Source organism: Mobula birostris, chromosome 7, assembly GCF_030028105.1.
Source record: "Mobula birostris isolate sMobBir1 chromosome 7, sMobBir1.hap1, whole genome shotgun sequence".
NCBI classification, from domain to species: Eukaryota; Metazoa; Chordata; class Chondrichthyes; order Myliobatiformes; family Myliobatidae; genus Mobula; species Mobula birostris.
The window spans coordinates 187,384,605-187,406,778 of record NC_092376.1 but is presented as its reverse complement, the minus strand read 5'-3'; positions in this window follow the sequence as shown (position 1 = coordinate 187,406,778).

The following is a 22,174-nucleotide window of genomic DNA, read 5'->3' as shown; positions in this document are numbered from 1 at the left end:
GTAATTCCACCTGTGGGACACTGACTGAAATCAAACCAAGGTTGAAATGCAGTGTTCCCTGATGACTTTTAAAAGTCACTGGTGGAAAATCATTGTGGGCCATTTTGTCTTTCGGTACCTGATATTGTCACTAATTAAAATTAAAAAAAATGTTCAATTCCCAGTGGTGTCTTTTTGAACTCATAACAGTCTTCAATCCAATGAAATTAGCTATTAGCTAATATAGATAGACTCAAGGATATACAAGTACTGATGGTTTTTGTTGCAACCAAACGTTAAAGGCATTGATCTGTCCAAGATGTTCAATAAACAACGTTGACAAAATGCTATGTTTGTAAGAACTTGAGGGGCTAAACTCTGATGTACTGTGCAGTTTTGAGATTGGCATCTATTTTTTAAATATCACATGTCCCAAGCTACATTGAAAACCTTGCCCTGCGTAGCATTCATGTAGATCAATTCATTGCAACAGTGCATTGAATTATTACACAGTATAACATAGAAACATAGAAAATAGGCGCAGGAGTAGGCCATTCGGCCCTTTGAGCCTGCACCGCCATTTATTATGATCATGGCTGATCATCCAACTCAGAACCCCGCCCCAGCCTTCCCTCCATACCCCCTAACCCCCGTAGCCACAAGGGCCATATCTAACTCCCTCTTAAATATAGCCAATGAACTGGCCTCAACTGTTTCCTGTGGCAGAGAATTCCACAGATTCACCACTCTCTGTGTGAAGAAGTTTTTCCTAATCTCGGTCCTAAAAGGCTTCCCCTCTATCCTCAAACTGTGACCCCTCATTCTGGACTTCCCAACATCGGGAACAATCTTCCTGCATCTAGCCTGTCCAATCCCTTTAGGATCTTATACGTTTCAATCAGATCCCCCCTCAATCTTCTAAATTCCAATGAGTACAAGCCCAGTTCATCCAGTCTTTCTTCATATGAAAGTCCTGCCATCCCAGGAATCAATCTGGTGAACCTTCTCTGTACTCCCTCTATGGCAAGGATGTCTTTCCTCAGATTAGGGGACCAAAACTGCACACAATACTCCAGGTGTGGTCTCACCAAGGCCTTGTACAACTGCAGTAGTACCTCCCTGCTCCTGTACTCAAATCCTCTCGCTATAAATGCCAGCATACCATTCGCCTTTTTCACCGCCTGCTGTACCTGCATGCCCACTTTCAATGACTGGTGTATAATGACACCCAGGTCTCGTTGCACCTCCCCTTTTCCTAATCGGCCACCATTCAGATAATAATCTGTTTTCCTATTTTTGCCACCAAAGTGGATAACTTCACATTTATCCACATTAAATTGCATCTGCCATGAATTTGCCCACTCACCCAACCTATCCAAGTCACCCTGCATCCTCTTAGCATCCTCCTCACAGCTAACACTGCCACCCAGCTTCGTGTCATCCGCAAACTTGGAGATGCTGCATTTAATTCCCTCATCCAAGTCATTAATATATATTGTAAACAACTGGGGTCCCAGCACTGAGCCTTGCGGTACCCCACTAGTCACCGCCTGCCATTCTGAAAAGGTCCCGTTTATTCCCACTCTTTGCTTCCTGTCTGCTAACCAACTCTCCACCCACACCAATACCTTACCCCCAATACCGTGTGCTTTAAGTTTGCACACTAATCTCCTGTGTGGGACCTTGTCAAAAGCCTTCTGAAAATCCAAATATACCACATCCACTGGTTCTCCCCTATCCACTCTACTAGTTACATCCTCAAAAAATTCTATGAGATTCGTCAGACATGATTTTCCTTTCACAAATCCATGCTGACTTTGTCTGATCATTTCACTGCTTCCCAAATGTGCTGTTATCACATCCTTGATAACTGACTCCAGCAGTTTCCCCACCACCGACGTTAGGCTAACCGGTCTATAATTCCCCGGTTTCTCTCTCCCTCCTTTTTTAAAAAGTGGAGTTACATTCGCCACCCTCCAATCCTCAGGAACTAGTCCAGAATCTAACGAGTTTTGAAAAATTATCACTAATGCATCCACTATTTCTTGGGCTACTTCCTTAAGCACCCTGGGATGCAGACCATCTGGCCCTGGGGATTTATCTGCCTTCAATCCCTTCAATTTACCTAACACCACTTCCCTACTAACATGTATTTCGCTCAGTTCCTCCATCTCACTGGACCCTCTGTCCCCTACTATTTCTGGAAGATTATTTATGTCCTCCTTAGTGAAGACAGAACCAAAGTAATTATTCAATTGGTCTGCCATGTCCTTGCTCCCCATAATCAATTCACCTGTTTCTGTCTGCAGGGGACCTACATTTGTTTTTACCAGTCTTTTCCTTTTTACATATCTATAAAAGCTTTTACAGTCCGTTTTTATGTTGCCTGCCAGTTTTCTCTCATAATCTTTTTTCCCCTTCCTAATTAAGCCCTTTGTCCTCCCCTGCTGAACTCTGAATTTCTCCCAGTCCTCAGGTGAGCCACTTTCTCTGGCTAATTTGTATGCTTCTTCTTTGGAATTGATACTATCCCTAATTTCTCTTGTCAGCCACGGGTGCACTACCTTCCTTGATTTATTCTTTTGCCAAACTGGGATGAACATTTGTTGCAGTTCATCCATGCAACCTTTAAATGCTTGCCATTGCATATCCACCGTCAATCCTTTAAGTGTCATTTGCCAGTCTATCTTAGCTAATTCACGTCTCATACCTTCAAAGTTACCCCTCTTTAAGTTCAGAACCTTTGTTTCTGAATTAACTATGTCACTCTCCATCTTAATGAAGAATTCCACCATATTACGGTCACTCTTACCCAAGGGGCCTCTCACGACAAGATTGCTAATTAACCCTTCCTCATTGCTCAAAACCCAGTCCAGAATAGCCTGCTGTCTAGTCGGTTCCTCAACATGTTGGTTCAAAAAACCATCCCGCATACATTCCAAGAAATCCTCTTCCTCAGCACCTTTACCAATTTGGTTCACCCAATCTACATGTAGATTGAAGTCACCCATTATAACTGCTGTTCCTTTATTGCACACATTTCTAATTTCCTGTTTAATACCATCTCCGACCTCACTACTACTGTTAGGTGGCCTGTACACAACTCCCACCAGCATCTTCTGCCCCTTAGTGTTACGCAGCTCTACCCATATCGATTCCACATCTTCCCGGCTTATGTCCTTCCTTTCTATTGTGTTAATCTCTTCTTTGACCAGCAACGCCACCCCACCTCCCCTTCCTTCATGTCTATCCCTCCTGAATATTGAATATCCCTGAACGTTGAGCTCCCATCCCTGGTCACCCTGGAGCCATGTCTCTGTGATCCCAACTATATCATAATCATTAATAACAATCTGCACTTTCAATTCATCCACCTTATTACGAATGCTCCTTGCATTGACAAACAAAGCCTTCAGGCGCTCTTTTACAACTCTCTTAGCCCTTATACAATTATGCTGAAAAGTGGCCCTTTTTAATGTTTGCCCTGGATTTGTCGGCCTGCCACTTTTACTTTTCTCCATAGTACTTTAACAATAACATAGTACAGTAACAATAACATAATGCAGAATAAAGTGCTACAGAACAGAGAAGGTTCTTCGCAGGTTGTAAGATGAAAGGGCACAAAGAGGTACAGTGCCTATAAAAAGTATTCAACCCCCTTGGAAGTTTTTATGTTTTATTGTTTTACGACATTGAATCACAATCGATTTAATTTAACTTTTTTGACACTGATCAACAGGAAAAAAGACTCTTTCATGTCAAAGTGAAAACAAACCTCTAACAAAGTGACCTAATTTAATACAGGTATAAAACACAAAATAATTGGTTGCATAATTACTCACCCCCTTCAAATCAGTATTTAGTAAATGCACCTTTGGCAGCAATCACAGCCTTGAGTCTGTGTGGATAGGTCTCTATCAGCTTTGCGTATCTGGACACTGTAATTTTTCCTCATTCTTCTTTACAAAACTGCTCAGGCTCTGTCAGACTGCATCGGGATCATGAGTGAACAGTTTGTTTCAAGTCCAGCCACAAATTCTTAATTAGATTGCAGTCCGGACTTTGAGTTGGCCACTCCAGAATATTAACTTTGTTGCTTTTAAGGTATTCCTGTATAGCTTGGCTTTATGCTTGGGGTCATTGTCTTGCAGGAAAACAAAACTTCTCCCAAGTCACAGTTCTCTTGAAGACTGCATCAGGTATTTCTGCAGGATTTCCCTGTATTTTGCTTCATTCATTTTACCATCTACCTTCACAAGCCTTCCAGAGCCTGCGGCAGTGAAGTATCCCCACAGCATAATACTGCCACTACCATGCTTCATGGTAGTGGTATTGTGTTTTTGATGATGTGCAGTGTTTGGCTTACACCTAACTTAATGTTTACTCTAATGGCTAGAAAGCTCAATTTTGATTTCATCAGGACATAGAACCTTCTTCCAGCTAACTTCAGAGTCTCCCACGTGCCTTCTGGCAAACTCTAGCTGAGATTTCATGTGAGTTTTTTTCAACAGTGGCTTTCTCTTTGCCATTCTCCCATAAAGCTGTGACTAGTGAAGCACCTGGGCAATAGTTGTTGTCTGCACAGTCTCTCCCATCTCAGCCACTGAAGCTTGTAACTCCTCCAGAGATGTCATAGGTCTCCCTCACTAGCCCCCTTCTTGCATGGTCACTCAGGTTTTGAGGACGGCCTGCTCTGGGCAGATTTATAGCTGTCCTATATTCTTTCTATTTCTTGATGATTGACTGAACTGTAATCCAAGGGATATTCAGTGAAAATTTGGAAACTTTCTTATATTCATCTCTTGACGTGCTTTTCAATAACCGGTTTGTTTGTGTCATTTTTGTCAGGATACTGACTCAGCAGCAGTTGGAACTTCCAGATATAGGTGCATTTTTAGTACATTCAAATGAAACACCTTGGCTGCACAGAGGTCTCCAAAAATAAATCTCCATTTCACTAATTATGTGACTTCCAAAACCAATTGGCTGCACCAGTGATGATTTGGTGTGTCATATTAAAAGGCGGGTGGCGGGGGGTGAATACTTCTGCAATCAATTATTTTGTGTTTTATGCTTGCAATTATTTTAGATCACTTTGTAGAGATTTGTTTTTACTTTCATACAGAAGAGTCTTTTTCTGTTGATTAGTGTCAAAAAAGCCAAATTAAATCCGCTGTGATTCAATGCTGTACGAAAACAAAATATGGAAGTTTCCAAGGGGAAGGTGAGTACTTTTTATAGGTACTGCAGATTGTGAGGTCAAAAGTCCATCATCGCCTGTCTTATGGTCTTTTTATAGTAGGGAACATTCTATCTTCTGTTTAGCCAATACTTACAAAGGTCTAGTAAAAAGGATTTTAACATTCAACAGCAAAAACAAATTACGCAAAGTTTTTGTATGACAAATGAATTGATTTAAGTGAACACAGAGGAATCCCAACCTATGGCAGATATTCTTGGGAATAATGCACAATGTGCAAAATCAGTTCATCCCCCGGAGATGGAAGGATTCAAAGGGGGGAAAGTGGCCACAGTGGTTGACAAAGGAAGTCAGAGATAGCATAGTATTAAAAAAGAAGTATAACAGAGCTAAGGTGAGTGGGAAAACAGATGATCGGGAAATTTTTAAGGAGCAACGGAACTTAACTAAGAGAGCAATACGGGGAGAAAAAATGAGGTATGAACGCAAGCTAGCTAGGAATATAAAGGAGGATAGCAAAAGTTTTTTGGTATGTGAAGAGAAGGAAGATAGTTAAGAACAATGTTGGGCCTTTGAAGAGTGATTTGGGAGAAATTGTTATGGGAAACAGAGAAATGGCAAACGAATTTAATAAGTACTTTGGATTTGTCTTCACTAGGGAAGACACAAGCAATCTCTCAGATGTATGGATGGGCCAAGGACATAGGGTAACGGAGGAACTGAAACAGATTGACATTAGGAAGGAAACGGTAATGAATAGACTGTTGGGACTGAAGGCTAACAAATCCCCAGGTTCAGATGGTCTGCATCCTAGGGTACTAAAGGAAGTGGCTCTGGAAATTGCGGATGCATTGGTGATCATGTTCCAATATTCCTTAGATTCAGGATCAGTTCCCGAGGATTGGCGAATGGCTAATGTTATCCCACTTTTTAAGAAAGGAGGGAGGGAGAAAACAGAGAACTGTCGCCCTGTTAGCCTAACATCAGTAGTGGGGAAGATGCTAGAGTCCATTATTAAAGATGAAATAGCAGCATATCTTGATAGCAGTGATAGGATTGGGCCGAGCCAGCATGGATTTACCAAGGGCAAATCATACTTGACTAATCTATTGGAGTTTTTCAAGGATGTAACCAGGACGTGGGAGTTCCAGTGGATGTGGTGTACCTTGACTTTCAGAAGGCATTCGATAAGGTACCACATAAGAGATTGGTGGGTAAAATCAGAGCTCATGGCATTGGAGGGAGGATATTGACATGGATAGAAAACTGGTTGGCAGATAGAAAGCAAAGGGTAGCAGTGAATGAGTGTTTCTCAGAATGGCAGGTGGTGACCAGTGGGGTGCCACAGGGCTCGGTATTGGGACCACAGCTGTTTACGATTTACGCCAATAATTTAGAGGAAGGCATTGTGAATAACATCAGTAAGTTTGCTGATGATACTAAGCTGGGTGGCAGTGTGACATTTGATGAGGATGTTAGGAGAATTCAAGGTGACCTGGATAGGCTGGGTGAGTGGGCAGAAACTTGGCAGATGGCGTTTAATGTGAATAAGTGTGAGGTTATTCACTTTGGGAGCAAGAACAGGAAGGCAGATCTTTATCTGAACGGTGTGGAGTTAGGTAAGGGAGAAATACAAAGAAATCTAGGAGTACTTGTTCATCAGTCTCTGAAGGTGAATGAGCAAGTGCAGCAGGCAGTGAAGAAGGCTAATGGAATGTTGGCCTTTATTACAAAGGGAATGGAGTACAAGAGCAAGGAAATCTTTTTGCATTTGTACAGGGCCCTGGTGAGACCACACCTGGAGTATTGTGTGCAGTTTTGGTCTCCAGGGTTAAGGAAGGACATCCTGGCTGTGGAGGAGGTGCAGTGTAGGTTCACTAGGTTAATTCCTGGGATGTCCGGACTTTCTTACACAGAGAGTTTAGAGAGGCTGGGCTTGTACACGCTGGAATTAAGGAGATTGAGGGGGGATCTGATTGAGACGTATAAGATTATTAAGGGATTGAACAAGATAGAGGCAGGAAATATGTTCCAGATGCTGGAAGAGTCCAGTACCAGAGGGCATGGTTTAAGAATAAGGGGTAGGTCATTTAGGACAGAGTTGAGGAGGACCTTCTTCTCCCAGAGAGGTGTGGAGGTGTGGAATGCGCTGCCTCAGAAGGCAGTGGAGGCCAATTCTCTGGATGCTTTCAAGAAGGAGCTAGGTAGGTATCTTATAGGTAGGGGAATCAAGGGTTATGGGGACAAGGCAAGAACTGGGTATTGATAGTAGATGATCAGCCATGATCTCAGAATGGTGGTGCACGCTCGAAGGGCTGAATGGTCTACTTCTGCACCTATTGTCTATTGTCTATACGTTACTTACCAGTGCTGTAATACATCAGAACTTAGAACACAGATGAAAGCAACATCTACTAGATATGTGTCAAAACTAACTCCAGAATCTGACGAAGGGTCTCGGCCTGAAACGTTGACTGTACCTCTTCCTAGAGATGCTGCCTGGCCTGCTGCGTTCACCAGCAACTTTGATGTATGTTTCCAGAATCTTTATTGCAGCATTTAGTCTGTCTCTAGGGTACAGTACAATTAAGTTTGATAGCTGTTGTGAATAACACACATGAAATACTCGACCAACACAGCAGGTTGGGAAGAATATATGGAAAAGAATAAGAAGTCGATGCTTCAAGCTGAGACTCTTCATTAGCTGTTAAGAGCTTATTTATTTATTTACTTATTTTAATTTACAGATGCAGCACAAATCAGATCTTCTGGCCCAATGTGCCCACCACCCAGCAACCAATCAATATTTAACCCTAGCATAAACACAGGACAATTTACAATGACCAATTAACCTATTAACCAGCCTGTCTTTGGACCGTGGGAGGGAATCACAGCTCCCAGAAGAGTCCCACATGGTCATGGGGTCACGAGGACAACATGCAAACTCCGTACAGACAGCATCAGAATTGAACTCCGAACTCCGACGCACTGAGCTCTAATAGTTTTGCACTAATCTCTACACTACTGTGGCACTCTTGTCTGTCTCTCAAGATGGAGAGAGAATGAACTGATAACTAAAAAACATAAACCCAATCTTTCCTTGACACTTGCCCTCTGTGAATGCTAAAAATAGCTAAGTGCTTTTCAAAATGGAGTAGCCTGATCAAATGTACTCCTTAAACAATATTACTGAACCACATAATATGTTAATACACTGAGGAGGAAATTGATCTCCAATAGATATCAGAAGATTAAGACATGGGCAACCATGTTCCAGATGAAATTAAGAATGGGGAAGATAAATACTTTGGTCAAAATATTGAAAAGACAGAATGTCAGATAAGGGGTAGAAGTTCAGAATGTGGTACAGAACACCGCATATAAGATCCTGAGCTTTGTTTGTAGAGACAAAGATAATGTTATAGATTCATACAGCAGAGAAAATGGTGGATGCTAAATTCTTGAGTCATCACCTCTTGAAAATAACCTTGATGGTGGGGACTGTTATACCACGATGTCCTGGCTGATTTGATTTCTTATTGCTCTAATCTTCAGGAAACAATATTATAGTAAGACCATAAGACAAAAAACATAGGAGCAGAAATAAGCCATTTGACCCATCAAGCCTGCTCTGCCATTCAATGATGGTGGATCCTTTTTCTCCTTTCCTCAGCCGCTCTCACCAGCCTTCTCCAGTAACCTTTGATGCCATGTCCAATCAAGAACATATTAAGATTTGTGAAATTTGTTGTCACATGCAGCTGTGGAGGCCAGGTCGTTGTATTTAAGGCAGAGATTGAAAGGATCTTGATTGGACATGGCATGAAAGATTGCGGGGAGAAGGTTGTGAACTGGGGTTAAGGAGAAAAGAAAAAGAAGGGGCAGCGATGATTGAATGGCGGAGCAGGCTCGATGGGCCAGATGGCCTAATCCTGCTCTTCTATCTTATGGTCTTATGGTCTAAGAGCTGCCTTAAGTACATCCAACAACCTGGACTCCACAGCTGCTTGTGGAAACAAATTCCACAAATTAACTACCCATCTAGCTAAAGAAATTTCTCCACGTCTCTGTTTCAAATGGATGCCTCTCTGTACTAAGCATCCCTCTGTTCCTAGACTTCCCTGTCATGGGAAAAATCCTTTCCACATCTACTCTGTCTATGCCTTTCAACATTCAGGATCCCCCCCATCTTTCAAAATTCCGGCAATTGCAGACCCAGAGCTCTCAAATGTTCCTCATATGACAACCCTTTCATTCCAAGAATCATCCTTGTGAAGCTCCTTGGAACTGTCCCCAACGCCAGCAAATCTTTTCTTAGGTGAGGAGCCCTAAACTATTAACAATACTCAAGGTGAGGCCTCACCAGTGCCTTATAAAGCCTCAGCATCACATCCCTGTTGTTGTATTCTAGAGCTCCTGAATTTAATGATGACACTGTAGTTGCCTTCCTCACCACCAGCTCTACCTGCAAGTTAAACATTAAGGTGTTCTTCACAAGGAATCCCAAGTCCCTTTACATCTCAGATATTTGGATTTTCTCTCCATTTAGAAAATAGTCTGCACCTTTATTACTACTACCAAAGTGCATGACTATGCATTTTCCAACATTGTATTCCATTTGTCACATTCTTGCCCATTCTCCTAATCTGTCTAAGTCCTTCTGCAGCCTGTTTGCTCACACAACCAGCCCCTCCACCAAACTTTGTATCATCTGCAAACTTGGCAACAAAGCCATCTATTCCATCATGTAAATCATTGATATACAGCATAAAAAGAAGCGGTCTCAACACCGATCCCTGTGGAACACCACTAGTCACTGGCAGCCAACCAGAAAAGGATCCTTTTATTCCCACTCACTGCTTCCTACCAATCAGCCAATGCTCTATCCATGCCACTAACTTTCCTATAATCCAATGGGCTCTCAAATTCGTAAGTAGCTTCATGTGTAGCACCTTGTCCAAGGCCTTCTTAAAGTCCAAATATACAACGTTCACTGGGTCCCCTTTATCTATCCTACTTACAATCTCCTCAAAGAATTCCAACAGGTTTGTCATGCAAGATTTTCCCCTGAGAAAACCATGCTGATTTTGTCCTATCTTTTCTTGTGTCACCAGGTACTCCATAATCTCATCCTTAACAATCAACTCCAACATCTTCCCAACCACTGCAGTCAGACTAATAGGTCTATGATTTCCTTCCTGCTGCCTTCCTCCTTTTTTAAAGAGTGGAGTGACATTTGGAGTTTTCCAGTCCTCTAACCCCATGTCAGATTCCAATGATATTTTAATGATGATTACTAATACCTCTACAATCTCTACTGTTACCTCTTTCTGAACCCAAGGGTGCAATTCATCTGGTCTAGGTGACTTATGTACATTTTGTTCTATCAGCTTTTTGAGCATCTTCTCCCTTGTAATAGTAACTACACTCAGTTCACTTACCACACACCCTTCAACATCTGGCACACTGCTAGTGTCTTTCAGAGGGAAGACTGATGCAAAATACTCATTTAGTTCACCTGCTATCTTCTTCTCCCCCATTTTAATTATGTGGCCTCATTTTCTAGCAGTCCCATATCCACTCTCATCTCTCTTTTATTTTTTCCGTATTTGAAAAAGCTTTTACTACCCATTTTGATATTGTTTACTAGCTTGCTTTCATATTTTATCTATTCCCTCCTGATTATTCTTCTAGTTTCTCTCTGTAGGGTCTTAAAAGCTTCCCAATCCTAAATCTTCCTGCTAATTTTTGCTTTGTTGTGTGCCCTCTGTTTTGCTTTTACATTTGTTTTGACTTACCTTGTCAGTCACTGCTGTACTATTTTGCAATTTAAATATTTCTTTCTTTCTCTTTGTAATACATCTATCCTGCACCCTCCTCAGTCTTCCCAGAAACTCAAGCCATGAGTGTCATCCCTACCAGCAGCTCCTTCCAATTTACTTTGGCTAAATCCTCTCTCACAGCACTGTAATTTCCTTTATTCCACTGAAATACTGCTACTTCAGACTTTACTTTCTCCCTATCAAATATCAAGTTGAACACAATCATATTGTGATCACTATCTCCTAAGGGTTCTTTTACCTTAAGCTCCCTAATTACCTCTGGTTCATTACACAACACCCAATCCTGTATAGCCTTTCCCCAAGTAGGCTAAAGCACAAGCTGCTCTAAAAAGCCATTCAATAAACTTGCTCTCTTGAGATCCATTACCAACCTAACTTTCCCAATTGACCTGCATGTTAAACTCTCACATGACTCACATGTCATCACATTGCCCTTTTGACATGCCTTTTCTATTTCCCACTATAATCTATGGTCCATATCTCAGCAACTGTTCAGAAACCTGTATATAACTGCCATCAGGGTGCTTTTACCCTTGTAGTTTCTTAACTCAACCTGCAAGGATTCAACAACTTTCGATTCTATGTCACATCTTCCTACTGATTTGAGGCCATTCATTACCAGCAGAGCTATGCTAACCCCTCTGCTTATCATCCCATCTCTCCAATACAACCTGTAACCTTGGACATTCAGCTCCCAAATACAAACATCTTTCAGCCACAATTCAGTGATGGCACCAACATTATACCTGACAATCTGTAATAGTGCAACTTTATCCCCAGTCTGTGCAGATCAGAAATAACATCTCCATCTCGTTGATAATCAACACTGGTGCACCTCAAGGATTTGTACTTTGCCCACTTCACTACTCTCTCTACACTAATGACTGTGTGACTAGGCACAGTCATATACCATTTATAAATTTGCTGACAACTTGCACCATACTCCGGGGTGGTCTCTGCAGTTACCTGATGAGGTAACCATAGCCTTTAACCAGGAGCAAATGTCGTCAGGTAGTGCCCAAACTTCAAAGAGTTTTTTGACCTTTATCCACTACGCTCTCCAGTTGGTGGGACAGCAGTGAACCATAGAACCATAGAACCATAGAAACTACAGCACAGAAACAGGCCCTTTGGCCCTTCTTTGCTGTGCCGAGCCATTTTCTGCCTAGTCCCACTGACCTGCACACGGACCATATCCCTCCATACACCTCCCATCCATGTATCTGTCCAATTTATTCTTAAATGTTAAAAAAGAACCTGCATTTACCACCTCGTCTGGCAGCTCATTCCATACTCCCACCACTCTCTGTGTGAAGAAGCCCCCACTAATGTTCCCTTTAAACTTTTCCCCCCTCACCCTTAACCCATGTCCTCTGGTTTTTTTCTCCCCTTGCCTCAGTGGAAAAAGCCTACTTGCATTCACTCTATCTATACCCATCATAATTTTATATACCTCTATCAAATCTCCCCTCATTCTTCTATGCTCCACGGAATAAAGTCCAACCTATTCAACCTTTCTCTGTAACTGAGTTTCTCAAGTCCCAGCAACATCCTTGTAAACCTTCTCTGCACTCTTTCAACCTTATTTATATCCTTCCTGTAATTTGGTGACCAAAACGGAACACAATACTCCAGATTCGGCCTCACCAATGCCTCAATACAACCTCATCATAACATTCCAGCTCTTATACTCAATACTTCGATTAATAAAGGCCAATGTACCAAAAGCTCTCTTTACGACCCTATCTACCTGTGACGACACTTTTAGTGGTGGCCAAGTTTTGCCCATCTGCTCCTGACTTCCAGCTCAACTCCTCTCGCCTGCTCCATACCCAGCAAGAGGCCCTTTCTGCTTCCTTCCCCATCCTGCATGCTGGTTTGCTTTTGCTGTTTTCATCAAGGCCCAGTGTAGACAGCAACCTGAATGCTGACACTGCCAAGAACCTTCTACAACAGATCTCCATGGGGAATAGCTACATCTGCCATCGTTTGTCCCTGCACTCTTAGACTAAGGACTGTTACTTCAGGGCCTTCCTCGCGCGAGCTTCCTCACACACTTCCTCCCATAGTACTGTGAGCTCCACCAGGATGATTTTCTTGTCTTCAGTGATGACGTCTGGTTGAAGTGTGGTTTGCACCACCTCTGGGAACTGCAGCCTCCTCCCCACTTCGACCCTCATCTCCCATGATCTGGCAGTTTGCAGCAGGTTAGATTTAGGACTCTTTGATATAACTGGCGTGGCCCTCTCCTTGATGAAAATGACTACCGTGTTTGCCTCTCTGTCAGCTGGTCACTTTTTACACCTCTCCCACGCCAATGTGTCAAAAAGGGACAGCAGGACCTTGTTGTTCTGCCACCTATAACATCTTTGCATCCTGACAGTATGTGTGTCAGTGAACCCTGCTGACCACAAAGTTTACAGTTAGGGTCCTTTCTCAGTCCCCATGTATGCCACTGTGATGGTGTAGGGAGAGGGTTATACATGGACTGCATTTTCTAAAGCTCTGCCTAAGTGACCTTGCGCTTTGGAAGATTCCATTTTGTTCAAGCCCCCTGTGACCCCCAACTCCACTGCCTTCAATACGCGTCTTTCGTCCTCGTGGTTCTGCACCACGTCATGCCCATCCCTTGCTCTTGCACTCGCCCATCGTTGGAAGTATGCTGAGCTGAGGCCTTGCCGTCTCTGGCATGGGTTGCCAATGATGTCCCTCAATTGCAGGGAGCTCACTGCCTAGACAATAGCTGAGTTGTGACTCCTGCTTGATTTATTAGCTTGTCATCAAAGCCCCTCAGTGTTAACACAACTCTACACTTTCCCACCTTGAACTCCTCCACTACCGATGATAATGGTATTATTGGCAGAATTTGTGATGATGATGAGAAGGTGTTCGGGAGTGAGATAGATCAGCTCCATGAAGCATGGTGCAACAACAACCTTGCATGCAACGTTAGTAGGACCAAAGAATTGATTGTGGACTTCAGAAAGGGTAAGGCAAGCAAACACAGACCAGTCCTCATTGAGGGTCAGATGTGATCCATTCTGAAGTGGCAAAGGGTGACCAATTTCAGGTTCCTGCATCTCAACGTCTCTGAGGACCTATCCTGGTTCCAACATATCGATGTAGTTACAAATAAGGCACGACAACAGCTATATTTCATTTGGAGTTTTGAGGACATTTGATATGTCACCAAAGACACTTGTAAATTTCTACAGATGTACAGTGGAAAGCATTCTAATTGGCTGCACCAACATAAGATCATGAGACAGAGGAACAGAAGTAGGCTATCTATCTGTTGATTTTTGCAAGTAAAACAAAGTGAGACGTTTTATGTTTTAAAAAAGCTTTAACATATTTTATTGCACTCCAACACCTGAACACAAATGTGCCAAAAATCCTTTACAGAATTACATTATCGCGTCAGACCAGCCTCTTAAAGTGAGCCCCCAACTCAAGGTCCGTGGTTGTGAATTACATATATTTCCACCAATTATGTTACCCTATACCACCATCTGGTATGGGGGGTGGGGGGTGGGCACAGTCTCTGAGGAAATTCTGGGAAGCAACAAGCACGAGCCTCGAGGCAAAGAAACCAGGATATGGGACGCGAGTCAACGTCCGACTCCATTTTGCCCTTGACAGCTTCTATTATTCAGCAATGAAAGTGATGAGGAAGATTGAAACATCGAGGCAAATACGGAGGGTGAATGTGGCTTCAGCGCTGACCAACTGCCTTTTATTCACTGATGGGATGGCTCTGCTGCCGGAAAAGGAGTTGGTGTGGCCTATTGCTGTGCTCGGAGGGTGGGCCTCTGCATTTGAGTGGTGTCTCCCTCTTCTGACGTTGCTGATTGATGTTACTGCAGTTATGAGTTTATGGATTTGGACTATGGACCTTTTCAGCCTTTTGGTTTTTATATCCTGTGTTGTCACCCATTCTTTCTCGTTGCTTTTTGTGCTAGGGAGGGGTAGTTTGGGGTCAATGTTCTTGTTGCATTTTATGTGGAGGGGGTCTGGGGGTTGATTTTTGTTGTTTCTTGTGTAAGGGCCAATGTTCTTGTTGATTTCTGTGTGGGGGAAGGGGGGTTGACGATCCTGTTGCCGTTCTTTTATTGTGTGAGAGGGTGCATCTAATGTTTCTCTTTGAACTGACTTTCATGGTTTTTCTTTGTTTCCTGGCTGTCTGGAGAAGAGGAATTTCAGAGTTGTATACCCTATATATGCTTTGATAATGAATGAAACTTTGAAGTTGTAAACTCACTCAGCTCCATTACTGGCACAAGACTGTCCAATCTCTTGAAGACATCTTCAAGGAGCGATACCTTAAAAAGGCAGCATCTATCATTAGGGGCCTCCATCCTCCAGGACAAACACTCTTCTCATGGCTACCATCAGGGAGGAGGTATAAATGCCCAATGGCACATACTGAATAATTCAGGAATAACTTCTTCCCCTCTGCCATCCGATTTCTGAATGAGCACTACTTGGCTACATCATTTTTCTCTTTTTGCACTGCTTATTTAATTTAACCATTTAAAATTGATTTATTATCATTATCGTAATTTACAGTTTTTTGTGTTACTGTAGGATTGCATTGCCCAGCTGATGCAGATTTTATGATGTATGCTGGTGATATTAAACCTAATTCTGATTCTGAACTGAAAAGAAAATGAGGCTTAAATTTGTCTGCTTATCTCCGGAAGTAAAAACCAAAAGTGATGGAATTGTATAGCAAACATAAGACACAAGTACTGATGAAGAGTCTTGGCTGGAAACATCAGCTGCTTATTTCCTTCCATAAATGCTGCCTGATGTGTTGAGCTCCTCCAGCCTTTCTTGTGTGTTGCTTGAAATATCTAGCAGGTCAGGCAGCTCAAAGGAATTATATTTTCATACCAATGACCACCATGAATAACCAATTCACTGCAATTAATAGGTGGCGGGGTGGAGATACATCTCTACCAAAGGAGGTGTAAGGTGTTCCTTCCCTCATTAGCCTACAGGTCACCCTTGGGCAAGGTGTAGCGCCTGATTAGCCCACAGTCAGGGTCACATCAAGTCATTGGAACAGGGTGGTGGATGGATGTATTAGCAGCTGATGCATATCACAAGTCCTGGTTATATGACAAATGACACCAGGTAGACAATCTCTGAAGAATAGTGATAATAGATGGTGTCATCCGTCATGTAAAGACACTGCCTAGAAGAAAGCAATGGCAAACCAGTTCAGTAGAAAAAATTGCCAAGAACAATCATGGTCATCGAAATACCATGATCACCTACATCATACAACATGGCAAGTAACAAACAAACTGCAATTGTAGTATTGTCTTCAATTCTAGCCACTGTACTTAGAAAAGAATCTGTGGGCATTCGAGAAGAAACTGATAAGATTTACAGACTAACATAAACAGAACAAAGACATGTTTGGCTGATAAATGGAGAAGCTGGGGTTAGTTGCCTTGGAGAAGAAAAGAATACGAGATGGTTTTGTGTCCTGAAGGGTTCAGGCAAAAAGAATAAAGAACTGTTTCCATTGGTACGTAGGCTGTGTCCTGCGGAAACAGACTCTGAAAACACATAACTAAGATGATTGCAAGGTGAAATCTGGGAGAACAGTTCACAATGAGCAGTTATGATGTTAAGGAAGGAACATTCACTGCTAATCATCCGAAGCATTTAGATAAGGACAAAAAGGAACAAACAATAATGGATGACAGGAAAATAGTCAGTGACTTGAAATGAATGAATCATATTGTACAATTGTGAAAGAACATTTCAAATATAGGGTTAAAAGAGCTGTGTTGATTGCTGAAGCTTTTTGTCCTTGAGAATATCCTGTGTTTTTCCAATTAAAGTTCTTAGTCTATGTTGCCTCAGCCTGTACAACTAAGATTTATAGTTCTGGCCAAATCTCTCATTAAAGTGATAACACAGCTGCAGAAATGAGATGAGCGTAGACAGAAAAAATCATGAAAAAATACATTATGAACTAACTTCTTTCTTCTGCTAAGGTCACACACACTTGCTACTAGATATAAAAACAATGTTTTTCCATTGTATTTCAGAATTCCACTGGTGAACTTTTCATGATATCATGCTTACATAAAAGATTTGCCACTTGAAGCCTGATATCGAGCTTTATTTTTAAAAATTCTCTGACAGCAATGTTAGCATGGTTTAGAATGGTGTAATAATGTCCTATGATAATTCGATGAGGTGTCTTATTTCTGGTCTTTTGCTATATCTATAATTGCATTTCCCTATAATCTATTAATGTTTATACTTAAAAAAATAGTTGAGAATTGCTTTGGAGGATTCTAAAATTCAATAAGATGTTAAAAGTGAAAATTATTTCATGATTTAAACTGGGAATGTTTTTGTTAATCTTTTGCTTCTGCAGGACTCTTTGGAAAGGATCACATACACTGCAATAATCAAAGCCTCAATTAGAAGTTCAGAAGAAGAATTTAGGATCTTAGTTTATGTTGTTAAGTAAAATTAAAAATATGTGTGAATTCAATATTGTATCTTTGTTTTTTACTGCTGTTTTCCTTTAATGCAAGATATTTAGTAAATAGGATTATCTTTTTAGTCTGAAGAATGTGCACAGACAAGGTATTATCTGTTGTTCAGAGATAGTCAGGCAAGAATCACTTTTAAATGTTGTGATATGCTAATTAAATTTGCATCATATATTAGGGGCATGCTTTGGATTGGAGGGGGATTGAGACCTGTGACTGTAATTGTACTGTGAATACAAATAGTGATTAGCGAGAGAGCCAAATGCAGAACATGCAAGAAAGGATATATTGTGCCAATGTTTTCTCTTCTCTTTAAAAGGTACAAAAGCAGATCAAAGTTTATTATGCTATCCATTTTAGCTTTGAGCCATTATCACTTTGCAAATCCATTCCTATACCCCTCTGTGCAGCATTGTTCACTTCCCTGCTGTATCACTGGTTCTAGACTTGGTTAAAAGTTTCAAAGATTTTCTAGTTAAAAAGTAAGTCTGTCAATAGATAAACTTAACTGTTAGCTGTTTAATTAACTGTTTAGGAACAGTTGCTACTCTTCAACCATCAGGCTGTTGAACCAAAGGTGATAACTTCATTCAATTTCAGTTGTCCCACAACCTATGGACTCACTCTCAAGGACTCTTCATCTCATGGTCTCAATATTTATTTATCATTTATTATTATTATTATTTCTTTTTTTGTATTTGTACTGTTTGTTGTTTTCTGCACTCTAGTTGAACACCCGAGTGGAGTGGCCTTTCATTGATCCTATACTCAATATTATTAGTTTGCTGTTGTATTATGAATTTATTGAGTATGCCCACAAGAAAATGAAGCTTAGGCTTGTATATCGTGACATATACATACTACGGCAATAACATTTACTTTGAACTTTGTTTTTTAACTCTGTTTCTCTTATATTCCAGTGTTAACTCTATTCAACCTTTGAAATGATCATGAATTGTTTCAATCTACAAACTACATTTTCAATTTGATTCTATGTTCAATGATGCAATGTTAACTCATCTCTGTTATTCTGAACTCAATTGGCTATGTCATCATCAGTAAGACTGGAAGTAGGTTCCTGGCATCTGATTGGACTTTCTTTTATCAATGAATGATTTTAGGCTACTACAACTCAGCCCAGTACATGTAAAATCTATATGTTTACACTCTTTAGTTGGGTCACAATATAGCAGAACACATTGTCAGATGGCTTGCCAATTTAAAATTTCTCCTTACTGAAATGTTGTCCTCTAGCACTATTTATAATGCATGAAAATCATAAGTACTGCAGCTGCTATATACCTAATATGGAAACAGTAAGTGCTGGAAATACTCAGTAGGTCAGTCAGCAACTGTGGAAAGAGAACCAGGGCTAATATTTCAGATTTAAGTCATTTCCTTAGAACTGTGTAACAATTTCACCTTCCACAGATCATATAACAAGCTTTTCAGCCTCGTGCAGGGCATCAGAGAGCATTGGGCTCTGAGGCTTTTATAGCACTTGAATTGGTTAATTGTTGTTTACTGACGGTCTTTAATCATTCAGAATTCATTGTGTTTTTCTCGAGCGACTCGCTCTTTGTAATGATGTCTTCTGATGTTGTCTGTTTAAGCTTGTTAGGCTTATATTGATAGGCTTGGAGATGCCATGTTACTTAAGCAGATAACTGGATAATGCAAATTCTGTGGTTCCAGTTTAGAGAATGCTACTTCTCGCAGTGTCACTTGGCTGAGCCATCAATGTTCTTTTGGAATTATTAAGAATAAACTCTTGCTGCTGCCTCTAAATCAGAGTCTGTCTTTCACAGCACTTGGGTTCTGATATTGCCTGCGCACATCGTGGCAGAAGGACCCTGCCAAGTAATTGACCATTTGCAGGTTGAACAGCAGAGTTTTGACATTGGTCGCTGTAGGGGAGGATACCTTCTATTCATAGTGCATGTCCCTGGTCTACATTCCAAGTGTCCTGAGACTATGTCCACACTACGCCAGATAATTTTGAAAACAAAGCTTTCTCTCTTCATTTTGACCCTCCATCCATATTGAAATGGCGTTTTCATCCCCTGAAAATGGAGCTTTTCTAAAACACTCTCCAGAGTGTGTAAATTTGAAAACGATTGTTGCGCGTTGTAGTGTGGACGGGGTAAATGGAGATATTTCAAAATGCTGTCATGACAGGACCACAACCACAATGCTTTTTCTGCTTCTGCTTGGTACTGCACAAGCACTGCTGGACAGCTGTTATAACGTGCAGTCGGTGTGAACGGCGTGAGAGTTAAATTGTAAAGTGAGCTTTTTTGACTATTTAAAAACGCTGTCATGACGTGCCGGAACAGATGGCAGCAGTGCGGCATTTCATTGTTTTCTTGAACGCAACCCCCACACAACCTAACAATTTCAGAACAGATGGCCACGAGACTGAAGCCGGAAGAGTTAGAAATATACTCACCAAATACTTTGACCCATGGCTTACTGAATAAATAAGTATACTCACTTTGCCCTGTTTTCTGTCCTTGCCTGTATGAAGGTGGTTTACCTATTTATGCAAGTACTTCTCTGACAATAGATGTGTAACAGCCTAATGTAACATTGTATGGAAATACAAGATAACACTGATGCAGACATGTTTTATACATTTAACAAGGTGCTTTATTAATACAACAGAGTTAGTCAGTTTTTCAATGTTCGTCGTCAGCCGGGTCATACTGTCCATGAACTTCCTGTCAGTTGCCTCCATATGCTCCAGTATCTGTTGTTTTTTAGTTTTAAGTCCTCCTGTGCGAGAGCCAACAGCAATTCCTTTAAAGTTTTTCTAGTCTGTCACTGGAGAAACGCGCACCAAGTATACCGCTTCCTCTTCGCTTGTTTTCTGTGTGTCCTGCGCATGCCCAGTAGGAGGAGATTCGCCCAAATATCCGTTCTAAGGTGGATGGAGATATTTTGAAAAACACTTGGTGTGAACGCCTGTCATTTTTACCCAAAACCGGCATTTTCAGAATTATCCGGTCTAGTGTAGACATAGCCTGAGTGTATGTTCTGAGCTTCTCTAGTCTATGTTCCAAGAGTCTTGACTCCACATACTGATTGTTCCAAGTCTATTCTCCAAGTGCACATTCCAAGCTTCTTTAGTCTACATTCTGAGTTTCTCTGTTCTCCACTCCAAGTTTTTCAAGTCACAACTCTTCAGGGTTCTGCGAGTCAGGTCTGCATAACAACTGAATGCTTCAAGCAGGCTTATTGATAAAGTTTGCTTGATTCAGCAAGTCAATAGTACTACCAATAAATGTCACAAAAATGGGTAATACAACAGGGCAAAAATTGGGAGGTTTGGAAAACCAGAGGTAGTTTTTTTTTGCACTGAGAGGGGTAGGGTGTCAGAGGTAGTTTTTTTACATAGTGTGGTAGGTGCATGGAATGCACTGCCAGGTTTGCTGGTAGGGGCAGATACATTAGGGACATGGATGAAAAGAATGTGAGGGAGAGAAGGGTTAGGTTGACCTTAGAGTAAGTTAAAGAGTCAGCACAATATTGTGCATAAAACGTACTGTATTGTGTTGTATTGTTCTATGTTCTATGTTCTATGTCAATACTTTGATAAATTTGGAACCCAGTAGATGGTATACATCTAGTTTATGCTGATGAATTCGTTATAAGTCCTGATTACTTCCCAGAATTTATTCCACTGTGAAGGGAATATTGCATTAGAATGTGTCATCTCTTTTCCCATGTTTGACACTGCAGAATTCTCCCACTACTGCACTCAAGTGTTGGTTGAATGCCCAGATGTAGAACACAGATCCTATTACACTGACATATCTGATATCCTAAGTTTTTTTCTACCAGCTACAAGGCAGAAGTCAGGGATGTGATGGGATATTACTTGGATGAGTGCAGCTTTAGGAGGTGTCAAGAAGCTTAACACCATTATGATGAATGTAGCCTACTTGATTGGCCCACATTAACTAATGCTATCATACTCCTGAACTGAACTAATGCTATCATACTCCTGAACTGATACCTCTTTCACATCCCTTTCTCGATGGTGCTGCCATGTTCTTGAACTATTTATTTACTCTCCTCTGTTAGTTAATTATTTTGAGAATATAGGCATCCATTAGTCTCATGAAACCATGAATTTGCGCCTTGGAAGATTTCCAGGGTGCAGGCCTGGGCAAGGTTGTATGGAAGACAAGCAGTTGCCCATGCTGCAAGTCTCCCCTCTCTACACCACCGATGTTGTCCAAGGGAAGGGCATTAGGACCCATACAGCTTGGGACCGGTGTTGTCGCAGAGCAATGTGTGATTAAGTGCCTTGCTCAAGGACACACACATGTTGCCTCAGCCAAGGCTCGAACTAGTGACCTTCAAATCACTAGATGAATGCCTTAACCACTTGGCCACTTGAGAATATAGAACATAGACTAATACAGCACAGTAAGCAGGCCTTTTGGCTCACAATCTTGTGTCAAACTACAGTACTGTGTAGATTAGATTAGATTTGATTGGATTAGATTCAACTTTATTGTCATTGTGCCGAGTACAGATACAAAGCCAATGAAATGCAATTAGCATCTAACCAGAAGTGCAAAAGAATAGTATTATTTACCAAATAACTGCAAATAATAAGT